The sequence below is a fragment of the Balearica regulorum genome, chromosome 1 (assembly GCF_011004875.1).
Source record: "Balearica regulorum gibbericeps isolate bBalReg1 chromosome 1, bBalReg1.pri, whole genome shotgun sequence".
Taxonomy (NCBI): domain Eukaryota; kingdom Metazoa; phylum Chordata; class Aves; order Gruiformes; family Gruidae; genus Balearica; species Balearica regulorum.
Genome location: NC_046184.1, coordinates 119,720,184 through 119,737,266, shown reverse-complemented (window position 1 = coordinate 119,737,266; position 17,083 = coordinate 119,720,184). Strand labels below are relative to the sequence as shown.

The 17,083-nt window shown below is 40.2% G+C and overlaps 1 protein-coding gene across 2 annotated transcripts in view; it reads left to right on the top strand.

Annotated features, from left to right (window-relative positions):
- Positions 1-17,083, top strand: part of DSCAM (DS cell adhesion molecule) — a 471,940-nt gene that overhangs the window by 144,847 nt on the left and 310,010 nt on the right. The gene's annotated exons all lie outside the window — the stretch shown is intronic.

The following is a 17,083-nucleotide window of genomic DNA, read 5'->3' as shown; positions in this document are numbered from 1 at the left end:
CTGCAATTATATCTGTGATTACTCTTTTAAGGCATATGAGTTCTTGTCTAAATTCATGTTTTTTGACAAGTGGTGAAGCTGAAATACCTCATTTAAAATGTTAAAAAGGCCCCCAAAGAAATACTAGAAGAAATAAACTAAAACAGTGACTCAGGAAATCTGATACAATTTCACTATCCCATAGAGACTTCTTCTGTTGAGGAAGATGTTTTATTAATGAATATATTAAATCCTGGGACAATCCTGTTTTTTGACTCCATTTTCACACATTCTTTTCACACACAAATATATTGTACGCGTAGTTCACCTCTGCCTTTCAAACTCATATGAAACACTTCTGGAAATAAAGAATAGAGCTCAAGGCCAGAAATCTGTCAGTATTATAATGAGGAGATGTTTTGTACTTCCTAACCCTTTCTGTCTCCAAGGGAATGTTTTCTTATCCAAGGTGAAATTTTGGAAGTTGAGTACATGTGCATGTGCACAAATATTTGCTAATGACGAAGATGCTGTACCAAATTTTTTTTTCTTTTTTTTTTTCCCCCAAGCTGAAGTACACTGGATTAATAGTCAGGGTTCTGCTGCAGTTAATACTTGCCTGGCAAATAGCCACATGTAAGAATTCACTGACCCAGAAATGGAGAAACAAAATCAATCAGTGAGTCAGTGACAGTGAATCCGACGGACCTCTGAGCACTGCTAGCATGCATGATGTTCTCTACTCGCACGTTCAGCCTTAATCATAACACCAGTAGGGAGACAAAATTGGAAAGACTGTGTTGTATCTTTGCCAGCTCTTCTCCCATGTTCTGCAATCACTGGAAAGAGATCTGGGTAAACAAAATTCTCAGCGCTAGTTTATGTGGCAGTACAGTCTCAGAAGCTTTGTAAAAGGAGGACCTCTCTGCTTAATACCTTGAAGGATCAGTGAAATTAAATGGTATTGCTATTAAATCTTATTCCTTTCCTCTTTTTCTGAGTTTCATGGGGGCTGTTTTGTTTTGTTTTGTTTGTTTTTTCCATGCAAGGTGATTCAGAAGAACGTATGTACATGTATGTAATATAGCGTGTATGTGTATTCAGAGAGTTGCAAGGTGGGAAGACTCCTACATCACATAGGTGGGCATTTTTTCTAAAGGTACCTGTTGCAAATAGCTTTTATGTGAGCAGTAATGCAATTTCATGCACCTCTATAGCAAAGCATGGCTAGTGCCAAGAAGTCGTCAGATAGTAGTGTGGATATTAAAGAACTGCAAGTAGTTAAATGGCAGATTGTAAACACATTCTGTACAACAGTATTGTAAACACAGCACTTAAATAATAGCCAGCAAACAAAGTGAGTACCTTGTGTGAGAAAGAAGAAAATTATGTTGGCAAATTGACTTGTTAAATGCCGGAAAGATGAAAACATACCTTTGTAAAAAGTCAAATAGGTGTTTTTATGCATATAAATTTCCTCTCTAACTTCTTAAAGAAAATATGGTAGTGGCTTGTTGGCTATAAGACTGGAAAATATGGCACATAAACATCATGCACTTGTGTATGATTGTTTTCCCCCAGTGCCACTTTTCTTTCTGGCTCTGTACTCTCACTGTTTCCAATTAAGAGAGAATGAACAGGGCTCCCTTGCCCTGGTAAATGGCCTATGTACTTTTCACACCTTTTCATTTCTTTCTCTTGGTCTTATTCTTTCTATGGTAAATGTTGAGGAGCTGTGTGCTCTTCCTCGTGTTGAGTAGATGCCAACACAAGATGAGTAAAGAAATGACTGATTAACTTTACAGCTTCAATATAAAACTATTGCTGACTCAAAGGCTGGAGAAATGGAATAGTTGCTCTTTCTTCCTTTCCTTTACTTGAAAATGATGATTCTTTTGAAGAGGTGAATACATCTTTGTTTGAATTTTTCAACTTTGAGGAAAAAATTAATTGAATTGAGTGCCAACTTAAATGTTTTCATATGAAACTGTGTGTGCATGTGCCAGGAAAATGCATTAAAGTGACAGTAGGTGGCTGAATGCATCAAAAGAAATCAGATTTGATGTACGCTAAATTATTACAGCAATGCGTTAACTTTTTATATTGTGACTGGAAGGGGAAGAGATCTATCAATATGCAAATTGTCTTCGTGCTAAACCAAGCATCTTCTAGTAGGCAAAATTAAGCTGTATGTATGAGGGTTGTACTCCTATTCAGGTTCAAAGGGTTACTTTGAAGTACTATGTATTGTATGAATGGAAATTGCAATGGGTGAGTAAAGAGCAGATATCTGCTGGTGCCGAGTTGCAGGGAAGGTAGGATAAGTTGGTATATTAAGAAGCAAATAAGAGCAACTTTTGACAAGATAGCCAGATGCTGATTAAAAATGTTCTAATATATCTATGGAGTAACTATACCAGGAATGTTGACAGCTGGAGAGTGTTAGCGAAGGAGCAGAACTGGGACGAGCACCAGAGATAGTGCTTTAGCTTGTGTGGCAAAAGTAGCTCTGTATTCAGAAAGTGCTGCATAAACCTGCTGTGGTCATTCAGACACATGGGAAATCCTAAGTGTACCGGTGCTTCAGGAGCAGGGAATGTGGAGATGAAGTCAGGGATGGAGTAAATTGTACGTGAAAGGATGCCACAGCAGAAATAAGCACAGGAGCTTATGCACCACTGTGCCCACCTCTTAAATCACAAAGAAGAAACGGAGATTAAGATACTCTTTGGAGCTTTTCTGGACTTGCTGATGCTAAAAGATGGAGATGGTATGCCTTTCTGGAGTCTGAATGTTTCTATACTGAGAGTGGCAGGGAAGTATTTCCTCTCCATTTGACATTCAGGAAAGCTGGGAAATGTTACTGTGCTGGCAACTGCCTGTCACATGAAATACAGCCCACAGTCACAGACCATAACTCTGTTTAACTCTGAACTTGTTTTTGGACCCGTCATGGTATCTGCCTCTTCTTGTGCTTTAGCATACCTATTGACAGACGAGTGCCCTGTACGCATGTGTTTCAGTATGTCAGTATAACTTTCTCTATGCCATGTATGCCTCTCTGTGCCTATACGAGTGCTATTCACTTGTGGTTTATTTTGAAGCGGTAGGTGAGGGAGCAGCACAACATGGGTGGCATCAGTTTAAAATAGTCTTTTGCTTCTTCAGCTGGCCTAGAATACACTTCAGAATTCACTTTGTGCAGAGAAAGGGGGACAGACTCATCCAGCTGTGATTTTTAGAAGCTGCCTCTTACAGTGCACAGGATGCTGCGGGGAACGAACTTTCTGCAGCCTCAATTCTAGGACAGAGCAGGGAGTCGTTACCCCATTTAGCTACCTGTTCTGACAGCCAGGCGTGCCTGTCTCCTCTGGTAATAACGATTTGTTTTTATGGCACCTGCTTTGGGAGATAACAAGATTACTCTCCTATTGCCAGCTGTAACCTCTGCCTTAGTGTGTGTCACATCCAGGTATGAGATTTCATTTTTGGTAAAAAATTCTGAGATAAGAATCCATTTGCAAACAACAAAGTTGTTAGTGGCTAGTGAAGTGCACCATCTTCTAGTTATTTCTGGTGTGTATCTGGGTTCATATCTTATCTCTACTAAGAATGATAAACTCCTTCCCTGCTTTTCTTTATTTATTTTTAGAAATGGCTGTATGCCTGTTGGTTACAGGATCTGAGTATCTGGACTTGTGCCTGTAATAATTTCACCAACCAGCCACTTGGTGCATGAATTTAGCAGTGGCAACATAGGTTGAATATAACTGTTAGTGGACGGTTTAATAATTTTTCATGTTACATTGTCTTGCATTTTAAATGGTGCTGACAATACAGAGTATTATCTTTCATGTTTGGTGGACAGTATTGCTCAAATGATGTTTTGTGATCCAAGTAAAACTGACAAGAACATAACAAAGTACAAATAGAATATAAACCTTCACTGACCATGAATTGGCTGTGCATTGCATACAGTTTCAGGAAGGGAGTCTTCTCTGTTGTTGCAAGTGATTTGCACTTTTCAAATTCTTTCTTTTGCCTAATGAAAAATACCTCATCAAACATGCTTTAGGTCTAAGATCAGTGCACTGATCTTAATTAACTGAGAGTTAATTAAGTTAACAGGGTTTAGAAATGAACATAATGCACACTTTGGAATTTTTGTTCTGGCATGATTGAATACATTTGGCTGAAATATCGTGTAATTGGCAAGTACCAGGAAGGAGTTTTGCTCTTTTCATGCTGTAAATGAATGTTAACTATGCTCAGGGCTTTGGATGATTTAATTGGCTATTTTTTTTCTGGACATCCCTAGAACTTTTGTGTGTCCGAAATTAAAAAGGATCCAGCTATGGAGGCAGTCAGAGGAAAAGAGGTTAGTGGGTTAAAAGCTGAGTTTGGGGAAAGAAGGGAGGGAAGAGATGCTGCATCTGTGTGCATTTAGTTGCAGAGGAATCAATACGAGACTGACACCACATAAACTAAGCATTCAAACTTTCTTTTTGCTAAGGGCCGAATGATGCACTCTGATTTACTCATTAAATAGGAGATTTTTACTTGTTTTTGAATGCCTAAATAGACACATATTGCTGGAAAAAAATGTTTAAAATTTCAGAAAATTTTCAGTATTTGCCATGTTTCACCATTTTTTACATTTTTCATTTTTCTGTACAATGAGCAAAACAATAATGAAATGGTGATGCCTCACCAAGAACGTGATGGACTCAGCTATTGCAAATAATATGAACACAGCGTGTGATATTCACTGTGCTTCTGAGAGACCTGAGGAAGGCTCTGAAGATCCACGCTGCCTAAGGGAGCAGACCATGTGTGCTCTGGCCTCTGAGCTGGGATCAGTACTTGGTATTGGCAGCGTATGATGTGGTTAGTGTCACTTTCTGCGTGTGATGTACACCAGGGATGCCCAGCTCAACAGAGCACGTGGCCAAAGAACATCCAGGTTGTCAGGACTGGCCCCAGTTCCCACCTCCTACCAAAATTTGCTTCCTCATTTCCCTCTGCAGTAATGCCCTTATGGCAGGGTCCTGCCCCACTGACCTTTACTGATCTGTCCTCTCATCTTACCCGTAACTGTACCAGTGCACTCACTGGGAGGAGAGACACAGCTTTCTTCTGGGACTTTCTGCTTTAGAGCTGGTTTTCTTTACCTCTTCCCACTTTGGCCTGCTTACCTGGTAGCCAGCCGAGTTCCCTTCTCTCGTGTAGCTGTGAGCCAAACAGTGTCTGTGCCCTTTCCCGATGGGCTACAGGCACACTGCAAGGGTGTCACTGTCTGTGGAGGAGACTCTCCATCCCTGGGCAGGAGAAAGGCAGCACGTGGGATGTCCCACACTGCTAGCAGGCTGCACAAACTACATTCTAAGTCTGAATGTTGGCATAGGCAGGAGTCATGCCATTGGACTATGTGTGTGGTTATACTTATTTTTTTGGGTAGCTGAGAGCAATTTAAATCTGATTTCCTAGAATATAGGGTTTTAAAGTTTGAAAACAAAAACACAAAACCACTTCCATGTGCATTGAAATGCTATTTTTGTGCATGGGCTCCTGTGTATTTTGTTGGGGGTTTTTTTTGTGTTCCTCTTTGCTTTCTTTATTTCTGGTTTCTTTGTGTTTATGATCTCCGTGGCTTATTAACTCTGCAGTGCCATCTTATTTTGCTGGTGGTGACAGGCTGTCACACCACTGTAGATTTCCCCATTACAGAGCCCCGTTAGTGACAAACACTGACTCATCACCCAGCGCTGGTCCAAAATCACAATTGGAAAAATCTGAAATCCAACCTCTGAAGCTTCCCTCTGAGGACTACCCAGAACTCCTCCAGCTCTTGCCCTCCCCTCTCTCTGTCTCTTCTACTCACCGCCGCTACCACAACCACAGCTCCCAACATGACTGAACCACAGTCCCTCGGCTGCAGCGAGCGCTGCGGGTGTGCGCTCCGGCACTGTGCTAAGCCAGAGCAACGCGGCAAGCTGTCGTGGGCTTATCGGAGACCGTGTGACAAAGCAGCCATTAACGGATGTTAATTTCATCTGCCTTTTTCTTTTTCCCAGTTGTACTTAATGCTTCTCTCCACAAAGCTGGGCTCTCTAGGAATACCATCATTCCCAATGTGTAGGCTGTAAGCCTGGTTGGGTACTTGGAGAAGACTAGAAGAGAGCTGTAGTGGTGCATTTTGCACACCCCGGTGGAGGGTTATAGACAGGGACGTCATGGCTTGGTAATGTGTGTTACTGGTGTTAATGTAGATAGTAAAGCAGCTTATAGCAACTGAAAAAAATCTGAAAACTTTATTGCATTCTGTGTCTTAAAAAAAAAATCAGTTGTGTCACTGTTTTTTTACTGAAAGTTATGGATGGTGGTCATACTGTAGCAGAAAACACTATATCAAGTTGATGGGAAGAACCTAGAGGGGGTGAACAATGTCATTTGCCAGGGGAACTAATTTTATTTTCCAGAGAGGGAGGGAAAAGGAAGGTCATCCAGTACAAAGGTGGGAAGAGGCAGAAATTGCATTTTGTCACTTAATTAACAACCAGCCAATCTATAGCCTGTAGTTTTCTTGTAGACCCATAATTGGGAGCAGAACCTGTATGTTTCAACCTTCAGACCTTCCAACACATGATGCGAGGTATCAGAGTGTGTGACAAATCACCAGTGTCTGTCATGCATGCTATCCCTAACTGATCAATTTAATTCCTTAATTAATTATTGATAGATTCTGATGCTGCCATTGCTTTTACTTTTAAAATTTAATTTTAATTAATTATTGGTTTATTTGAAAAAAAAAAAAAGAGGGATAAAAAGAGCTTTCCTTAATAAGCCTGTTGTTCAGGGTCTTTTTTGGGAAGCATTTGAATGAATATTTCAGAGGGCTTCCTTTAAAACACCAGAAACCCCACAAAACATTAGTTGCCTTATAAAAATGGGAGAAATGCTGATGAAGAACACTAAGAAAGAGAGAGGAGATGAATATGGGGGGAAAAGCATTTTAACAAAGGGATCCCCGTTCTCCTCAGAAGGCCTGCTTCCCAACCTGCATCTGCAGGCAGTACGACCAGAGAAATGAGATGACAGTTTTCCCCTTCCCCCTCTGACTCTGCCCCTGAGGACTCGAAGATGTTTAATTTGATATGTTTTTGAGTCCTCCCTCCCACTCCCACAAATCTCCAGGGATATTTTATCACGCAACACTGTTAAAATTCAGATGTTGTTAACCCACTACCTCAGCTGAGCTTGTACTTCACTGGTTTTTCATCAAAAGGTAAAGACAGTAAAGGACTGAAAATATACACAAACATAGGTTTTTATAGGCAAGCTATAAGCAAATATAGGTTTCAGTAAGCAAACACTTCTGCAGGCTCCAGATTCTGCTTTTCCATGGATCAGTGGGTTAACTAAAGCCTATGAGAAGGCTCTCGGTTGTGTGATGGTTGTGACAGGTATTAGATTGGAGGGAAAAAGAGACAAAAAGAACTATCATTCAAAATGGCACAAGGTTGGTGCTTACAAAATACAGGAAAGAAACTGAGCTTAGACAGAAGAAGTTACCCACGGTTTACTACAATTTTACAGCATTGGTAGGCAGTAGTAAATCAGTTGGATGCTCAGCCTTTCCACGCCAATTTTATTTACCAATACATTTTTAAAAATCCCAATCACACCCTCCTGAATGAGAAAAAGAAAGAGATAAAATCAAGCCCAACAGAAAAGCCTCTTTGGGTGATCACAAACACCTCTTGCCGCTTATAACTTTTCGGCCAATCGGCAATACAGTGAGATTCAGCGTATGGATACCCTTAGTGTTCTTCGATGAGCCAATATTCAGGTGGGCATTTCATTACAGGAGGAGCTGACGGTAAACAGGGGAATGATGCACTGTAAAAATAAGCTCAGTGAAATTGGCCGAAGCAGCCATAGTTTTGAAAAGCTGGCAGAAACTGCCCTTGCTGCAATTAAGACCTGGTTGAATGGCAGTGGAATATCACCTCCGTTAGCCATTGTTTTTAATGTCGTTGCATCCTGACAGGAAAGAAGAGCGAGCAATTTCTCTGGCACATGGCAAGCTGGACCTAAGACCTGCATAAAAATGTCTGTATTGTGTGGTTTTCAGCTGTAGAATTTTGCCAGCAGTTTATTTTACCTTAAATAAAATGGAGGGTGGAGGGGAATTGTATGGGAAAGTGAGTGGCAACATCTTGCCCACAGTCCCATGAGGTACTCTGTGTGTTCAGTTCCAGTGCTGGTATTATGATTTCATAATTTCAAGTCTCAACACTCTAAGAATTTTTGTCTGTTGAGAATGTGCAGCTGACTCCTTTAAAACCATGAGAGAAATCTGGAGATAAGGAAGTTAGGGCTTTCGATAACGGCGAAGACCTGAATAAGCACCTTACCCATGCTTTTGTGAAAACAGGTTATCAGTGATGCTCTAGCAAAGCTCACATTTCACTATCATCTTTGCTGTTTAGATTTAGCACCGCAATGAAGTGAATAAATAGACATATGGCTATTCATATTAATGCAATACAAAGCTGAGAGGACCGAGATTCATGTTAGCATATGGACTTTACAATTTCATTATTATTTTCTGTATTATGTATAATATTGCAGCCTTGTTTCTAAATTCTGCTGTAGGCTCAGAAATTACACTGCCTGAGTTTATATTCACATTTCATTTTTAAGCTGTGTTCACAGGCTAGAAAATAATTAAATAATGAAGCTTTAGCTTTAGAGGCAGTACTGCTGTAGGGGAAAGATTCAACAGCAAATTCTGCAAGCATGGGGTCAGAACGGACAACGTTTTTGAGTTTATGCTTAATTTTTGGGAAGCATAGAGATGTAGGAGGAGATGTATAATCCAGAGACTGAAAAGAACTCCTTTATTTGTCTTCCATACTTCTGTTTGGGGTTGAACCTAGGTGGATGCATAGGCTTCTTTTTTCTTTAATGCTGAAAGGGTTAGTGTTTAGTTGAATCGAAAGCTTCTTTTGGAAATGAATGGTGTGCTGCAACCAGTAACTGTGCTGTGGGGGATGCAGAGAGAAAAAACTCTGCGTTTGAATTCCTCTGGCTATAGAGACTGCTCAATGAGACCTGGTTTAGGTTTTTTTCTTTTGCCTGGAACATTGCAATAAGGAGCCTATCTCCTTTTTGATAAGATTGACTTGCAAATGGATTAGTTTGAAGAACTAGGAATAAATGAAATCTGCAAAGGTTTCTCTTTCCTCTTGGAGTTAATTCCCTTCCCCCCTTTCATTTTCATGCTGCAATATCAACAAAGACTACACTACACTAAAATCAAAGCATCTGGGGTGGGGGGAATAGAGCAAAACAAGCAGAAGGTCAGTAGTTGTATTTATTCCTGCACACATTTGTTTGGGGTTTTTTGGGGGGTTTTTTTGTTTGTTTTTTCATTTGTTTTTTCTCTCTCTCCTTATGCTTCCTTTGTATGTTGTTTAGCAGTTTCCATCAGGTAGTATATTATCTGATGCAGTGTCATTATATTGTAGAAATTGCAGCAGTTCTACAGTTTTCTAGATGTCGTGTTGCCAGATATGTGAGCCTACAGCAGTTTGCATTTGTTACCCTTTCTGGTGTGCTCAAAATATCGTCTAGTATTCATGTACAGATATGAAAGATTGCCTCACATAGAGATGAATTGAACCAGGTTGTCATACCTATAAAAATCAATGTTTTTTTGGAAAGGGTAGACATATGAGGAATAAACCGGAATCTGGGGATTCTCAGCTTCTTATAGTGCTGTCAAAACTCTGAATTATTACGATAGAAGTCATGGATCTTAAAATGAGTGTATTCGGTATATTCTCCATTTTGGTTGAAGGAGATCTCCAATTAGGAAAGGTAGGATTTGCAATTCCACTGATAATGTCTACCTTTCAGATACACATCTCACTATGTGTCTTGTTCCATGACACCTGGCTGTGATTAATCACTGTTTTTCTCATGGCTCAGAAAGAAATACAAATGTCTGAAAAATAAAAGCTGTTTTTCTCTATACTTGCCCTTTCTCTTTAGGTCTTTGCAGAACATGGAAGTCTGCATTTTTTTGTCAGTACTATGTTTTCTGTTACTTAATACTAGTGCTATTTTACAGTGGTAGTGAATGCACAAATGCTGCAAAGCACCTGGGGAAAAAACCTCACCTGCAGTATGCTCAGCTAGTGCTCCCTGCCTAGCATAAAACTAGAGGCAAGCTGAGAAAAGGGAAATAAAGAAAATAATGTATTTTACAGGAAAGGCAGTTTGTTGAACAGATATATCCCATTAGTGCTGTGATGACATTAGATGCCAGGATATTCCATTTTAACTAGATCATAAATTTGACTTTGCCTAAAGGATTTATCATCAGTGATGTCTGTATCCCAATAGTTTCTTTATGGTTTGTAATCTCAACTTCGGCCTCCCTCCTAAGACAACCTTTACCTAGAAATTGGAACTTGTACTCTTGTAAATTAGGATTGGAGTGCAAAGCTGGATTTTTGCTGCCTCCCTCCTGTTGACAAATGTTCGTTCTTTTAATCTAGCTAGCAGACAAGGAAATGAATTAAACATTAGCTGAATTGGTGAGCTAAGTGTTGAAATCCTTTCCTTATGAAGGGAAAAAGCATTTTACCTAGCAGGTGTTTAACAGCCATTTGGTTGGTCAAGATTGAAGGCAAATAGGATTATTTTGTTTTATTAAAAATAAAAGAAACTAGCATGTTTTTCTTGATCATCTTTTCTATAGCATTTTTTTCCCTTATAAAAATCTCATTCTCCATCTGCAGCAATTGCAAATGTCATTTTACACCCTTCAGGGGAAAAAGCAGACAGAGACACAAGAATAACTACTCTACGCTTAGTAATTAATCAATTTAAAGAGAAGTGATATGGCAAAATGTTGGATACTGGTAGGTTTACCTCACTACTACTACAGAACTATTGATAAAACTCTTGAGTATTTATTGGAATTTTAATTTATCAAGTGTATCCCATGCTAAGACTATTGGTTTAAATGCACACTTGCTTGTATAGCTGCCTACCAGGGTGGAAGTGAGGTTTATGACAGGAGCTTTCTTTCTGAGTGATCTCACAATGCTTCTATAAGCCAAATGTTTAAGTAATTTCAGCTGTCTGATGTTATAAGGTGCCCACTTCACAGGTTAGATAAGTATAGACATGGACAGAGGTAGATGAAATATTCTAAATCACAATTGATTGTGATTGTCCCCCCCCCCCCAAACTCAACTGATTTTCATTGACATTTTCCTGTACAGATGAGCTGTTAGTACTGTAAAAATTCTCTTAAATTATTTTTTTGATATCTTTACTGAAAAGTGTGCAGTAAGACAAAATTGAAATGATGGGGTTAGAGAGTAAGTTGAAGATGCCAAGTTAATGCAAAATCCTTTAATTTTTGCCATAAGTAGAACTGGACTATTTTAGAATCGTAGATATAACATTAAAAAAATATAACTGCAGTGACCACTTTCACAGTAGATGGGTACAGGACTCCTCTTTTTCCCATGTGATGCTTTATTGGGAGTTACTAGACATACCGTCCTGCTCACAATTCAGTGGGGTTCTTTTTTGGTTTGTTTTATTCTCTCATCACTTTGGCAGGTTTGACTCCTCCAGCTTGTACAAGCCTCTGATCTAGGAAATCCCAAGAGATGGAAGTTGCACTGGGCTTCCCTTGGAACAGGGGCTAATTTTCATGCCGTAACAATCCAGGATAGTGTAAAGCAAACTCTGAAGCAGAGCCCATGAGCGTACGAGGCTGCATGTATTAACGCTGGGCACCCCCTTCCAGACAAGATCAGCTCTGCTAGGGCCTATGGCAGTCTTTCTCCCTGCGAGAAAGCAAATCAGCACCTCACTTCTCTATGGGCATCTGTGAAAGGTAGACTCCAATTAAGATATCAGACAGTATTTCAGAGAAAACACTGATGTCTATACATAAGGGAGAGAGCTCTTGGCAGCTGAATAACAATACCTCCTCAGTCCATTGCCTTTTGAAAGGGAAGCACAACTTTCCTTCTTATCCTTATCTGAACTGTGCTTATGAGACAAGAAACATCCTTTCTGCTTTTATTTTCTCATGTACTCAGCATAATCTGATAAAAATGAAAGAATCAAAATCCATCACCTGATGTGGAGAAGTATCATTTACTGCTTTATTGAGCTCTAAGTTTTGCAGCTGCCTAGACAGGCTTTTCCTTAGGAGGTTTTTACTTGAGTCTGGCTGGTCTTTTCACTCCAGATGAGAGGTGTCCCATACTGTTTGGTGTGGAGATAGTGGTCGTCTAGGCATTGCTATCTTTCTGCACATGGGTTGTTTTTTTGTTTTGGTTTTTGGGGGGTTTTTGTTTGGTTGGTTTGGTTTTTTTTAAACTATATTTTCTTTCAAGCATTTTCCTTGAAATGGGACTCTCTTTAAAACACATTTGGCTGTGATCCCATTCATCCTGTCTCCCAAACTATCTAGTGGGCTAAGAACTGTGAGGACCAGGGGAATATTATGGCTGCGTCCTTAACATGTGGCCTGACATGTCAGGTTCATCCTTTTGCATGTGACAGGTTGATGCATGGTCATCCACCCCAGTCCATAGGGAACAGGTTTGTCAGGCGTGTGACTGGGCCCTGGTAAATCAGTCATATACTATCATGCTCTTTGCATATACAGGTATTTCTGTCAATGTTTTCCCTTCTGTTGGTAGATTTGTTCTAATTATCCAGACAACACACCGAACCCTGTGCTCTTCAGCCTATACCAAGTGCTTCATTATCCAGGGTCCTCCTCTGAGTAGGGTGTACACTATTGGTGTCATCTATGGGTGTTGGTCTACACTTGATGTCATCTGTTCTCGCTAATGGTCTGTGCAATCCTACAATTGGAGTAGTCTGGAAAGGATCCTGACAGATGACTTGGCCCTTCCCCGTGCATGAGGGTAGGATCATCTGACATCAATGACATTTCTGAGAGATGCTGGGCCAACTTGTGACCTGAAGGTGTATCTTTCACTTTAACCTCTTCCTTTCCCACGCATCTTACTTCCAATTGAACTGTTCTCCAGAACTGAACCTAAATCCACCTTGTCAAGCCTATGGTGGATGAAACAAACCTTTTCTCTCTTCCACTTTCTACCTGCCTTTTTACAAATTTAGTGTGTTTTGAAGACTGCTATTTTCTTTTTCAAAGTATTTTCTTATTTAGACTGAACAACATCCACTCTTTCAGCTTTTCTTCCTGTGTCCTGTTTTCTAGGCCTTCTGATATTTTCATTAGTCTCATCCAGAATATCATGTCCTGCTTGATATAGTAGTTACTTGTTGATCCAGGTCAATACTCTCAGCATTTTTCTAATAAATTTTCATGATACATGCCCAAACTTAGATATGACTTCTGGAAGAGATGAAAAGGACCAATGTCCTTATTGATGGCTGCAGCTGTCTCTGATGGGGTTTCCAAACCTTAACATGAAAATTTCTGAATGCTGTTGCTTGTGCTTGTTGTGTACCTCACCACAGAACTGCTGCTGCTATGCTGCTTTAAAACCATTTTCTTTCCAGGGTGGTGATAACCCAGCAAAACTTCACATGGTACCTTCTGTTCTATTCAACCCTGGGCCAGTGGCATTTTGGTGTCTTGGCATGTGCTGTAGACTATGTCTTCAGTACAGAATGATGACCTTTGTGTACAATACTTTGTCTGGTACTCTGAGAAGTATGTAAAAATGTCATCTGCCTTTCTTCTGTCATTTCCACTAGTCCAGCACCTAATGCATTTTTCCTTCTGCTGCTTTGAAATGTCCAACATTTTGATATGAGAAGTTTCCAGATAATGGGAAGAGCATATTTTGTACTAAACTATCACAGTTGATCAAAATATTGAAGATGTTCATTATATAAGATAGCCCTGATTGGCTTGTGCTCTGTCTTCACCAATCTTTCCTGGTGAATGACTGGATTCATGCTGAGGTCTGAGAGGTTAACGTGTAACTGCACTGTGAATAACTATCTGCCAGTTAAGCAGAGGAAGCAAAAAAGGAAACAATGAAAAAGCATTTACTAAAGCCTATTGGGTGAATAGGTTGGCCACAGACATGAATTAGGTTTAAACTCTTATTTTTAGAGCTTTGGATGTTTGTGTGAAGCCTGCCATGGAAATAAACACTCTGTATCTTTGGCAAGACAGATGCTTGCTGTCGAGAGAGGGATCATGGCAGTTCAGCAGGGAGTTCTTTGCCAGCCTCTTAGGAGCACTCAGCATTCACTTCGATGACCAGCAATCTAGATCATAATCAGAAATAAGCAGTATAAAAAAGAAAAGATTTTTAGCAAGACTGAGTTTTTAGCTGACATGCACTTAAATATGAGCGGATTGTGTATAGTATCCAGAATATCTTCACTGAAAATAACAAAGTTGGGTATGTTCTGCTTCAGTTTGGCTGCTGCGTTCACTGAAGAATTCCCTTCACCATATATTTTTACACTAATATTTTATTCAATCATCTATAGAATTTAATCCAGCTCTGGAAAATAAATGACAGATGACATTTTGGCTTTTCTCGGATTTAGTGCCTTTCATCTCAAAAAGGATGGTACTACTGGAACACAAAGTGTTTGGTTTTTTGCTCTAACTCTGCTATTGATAAATGTTCTGTCTTTTCATCTTGCTTCAGGAAGAAAACATGAATTAAACATTAATTGAACTGTATTGACTGCCAACATGTAGAAATCTTATTGCAGATGTTAGTGGGTGCAGAAGGCTGCAGGGCGGATTGCTGTTTCTTCATTGATTATTTCAGTGGTAAAAAAGACTTGTTGACGGAGTGCTGTTCTTATGTGAATATTTACTTCCCATAGTATTCCAACACAAGTGAGAAGTATAGGAAAGACACAGTGTGCAATAAATGTTCTATGTGACACTACGGGGTAGGAAATGCTGATCTCTCCTTCAATTTTTCTTTCATTCTAACTACATTAAGATTTTCAGCTTTTCTAAGAGAAAGATATTGCACAAAATTATATCCTACTAGTTGCCATGAATTTTCTTCCCCTTCCCCTTTGCCTTTTTTTTTTTTTTTTTTTTTTTTAATGCTACAAATCTATGTGCCTTTTTGTTCTTGTGGCTCTTCACTGTGTACAGTAATAGGCTTTCCAGTACCCATAGTAACGCATATTGAAGGTGACGGGCAAAGAATCCCAAAGCTGAGATTCTTGGCCTAGATGATGGCAGTAGAATTTAAACGAAACATACAGTAGACTCTGTATGAGAGACCCCTTAAGCACTGAATCAGGGGGATGAATGGAGGATTTTAAAATATGCTGCGACTTGAAGACTTCTATGATGTATCCATAGAAGGGAATCTGACTAAAGTGATGCTTTTGCTTTTGGGGTTGGACAGCCAGCTTTTGCAAATGGCCTGAAAAGAAATACAGCTCTGAAAAACTGCTAGTGCTCAGAGCAGGTGGTCATATACTGCATATAAAAAACAATGAAACCCTCAGAAAAATTGCACAAAAAGGCTTTTCTGCATGAAAGTTTTGCTTTTTTTTCTGTGATGGCTGTTGCAATTAATCATGTATGACGCAGGAGCATTTTAACATAGCAAAACACACACAATTTTCATTGTTTCTCTCTGCAATACAGGCCATTAAATAATTCGTTTTTTCCTGTTATTTTTTTCTTTTTAACATTGCGTGGTTTAACCCCAGATGGTAACTAAGCACCATGCAGCTGCTCTCTTACCCCTCTCCCCACCCAAGGAGATGGGGAGGAGAATGGAAAAAAACCCAAACTTGTGGGTTGAGATAGACAGTTTAATAGGAAATCAAAGGAAGACAATAACAACAATAACAATAATTATATATGTATATAAACCAAATTATGCACAAATGGAATTGCTCACCATATGCAAAAAAACTCCAATGCCCAGTCTGTTTTTGACCAGCGATCCTGCCTCCCAGCTCGCTTCCCCAGTTATAGCCTGAGCCTGATGTTATATAGTCGGGAACATCCCTTTGGCCAGCCTGGGTCAGCTGTCCTGGCTGTGCTCTCCCAGCTCCTTGTGCACCTGGCAGGTGTGAAACACTGAACAGTCCTTGACTTAGTATAGACCGTACAACTACCTGGCAACAACTGAAAACATCAGTGTGTTATCAATGTTACTTTCATACTAAATCTAACCCACAGCACTATGCCAGCTACTAGAAAGAAAAATTAACTCTATCCCAGGCAAAACCAGGACAGTATCCACCCCTTATTCCATACCATCTATGTGATGCCCAGGTCCTATACTTCCCAATACATTCCAATTAATCACCATTACTTTTCCTGTCTTTGAGCAAAAGCAATCCTGCAGATGGGTTTGCCTTTGCCTGAAGCAGGGCTAACCCAGACTGGCTTCCCCAACATGTTCTCCATGTGCACTACTGGGACTTTATCCGCTTCTACAGCATCTGGAAGTTTTGATTGGGCAGGGTCAGCTCGATTGGCAGACCCCGTAGTGTTAACTAACCAGGTGGCCTTTGCTAAATGTGTATCCCCATGTTTGAAGGTACCACCACCCATTTCTCTCAGTGTAGTCTTTAACAGTCCATTGTATCACCTGATTTTCCTGTAGGCTGGTGCATGACAGGGGATGCCATGCGCTTTGCCCAGGTGTCTATCAGGTTGTTTCAGAAATGACTCCTGTTGTCTGACTCAATTCTTTCCGTGCCGTGTCACCGCAGGGCTTGTTTTTCAAGGCCCAGGATAGTGTTCTGGGCAGTGGCATGGGGTACAGGATATCTTTCCAGCCATCCAAAGGTTGCTTCCACCATTGTAAGCACATGGCACTTGCCCTGGCACGTTTGTGAGAGTGTAATATCTGTCAAGCCTCCCCATATTTATGTTTTAGCCAGCCCTCCATACCAGAGAGGCTTTAACCACTTGGCTTGCTTTGATTGCAGTGCGTGTTCCACTTTCACGGCTAACCTCTGCAATAGCATCCATGGTCAAGTCCACCTGTTGATCACAAGCCCATCTATATGGTGCATCTCTTCCTTGATGGCCTGAGGTGTCCTGGGGCCAAGA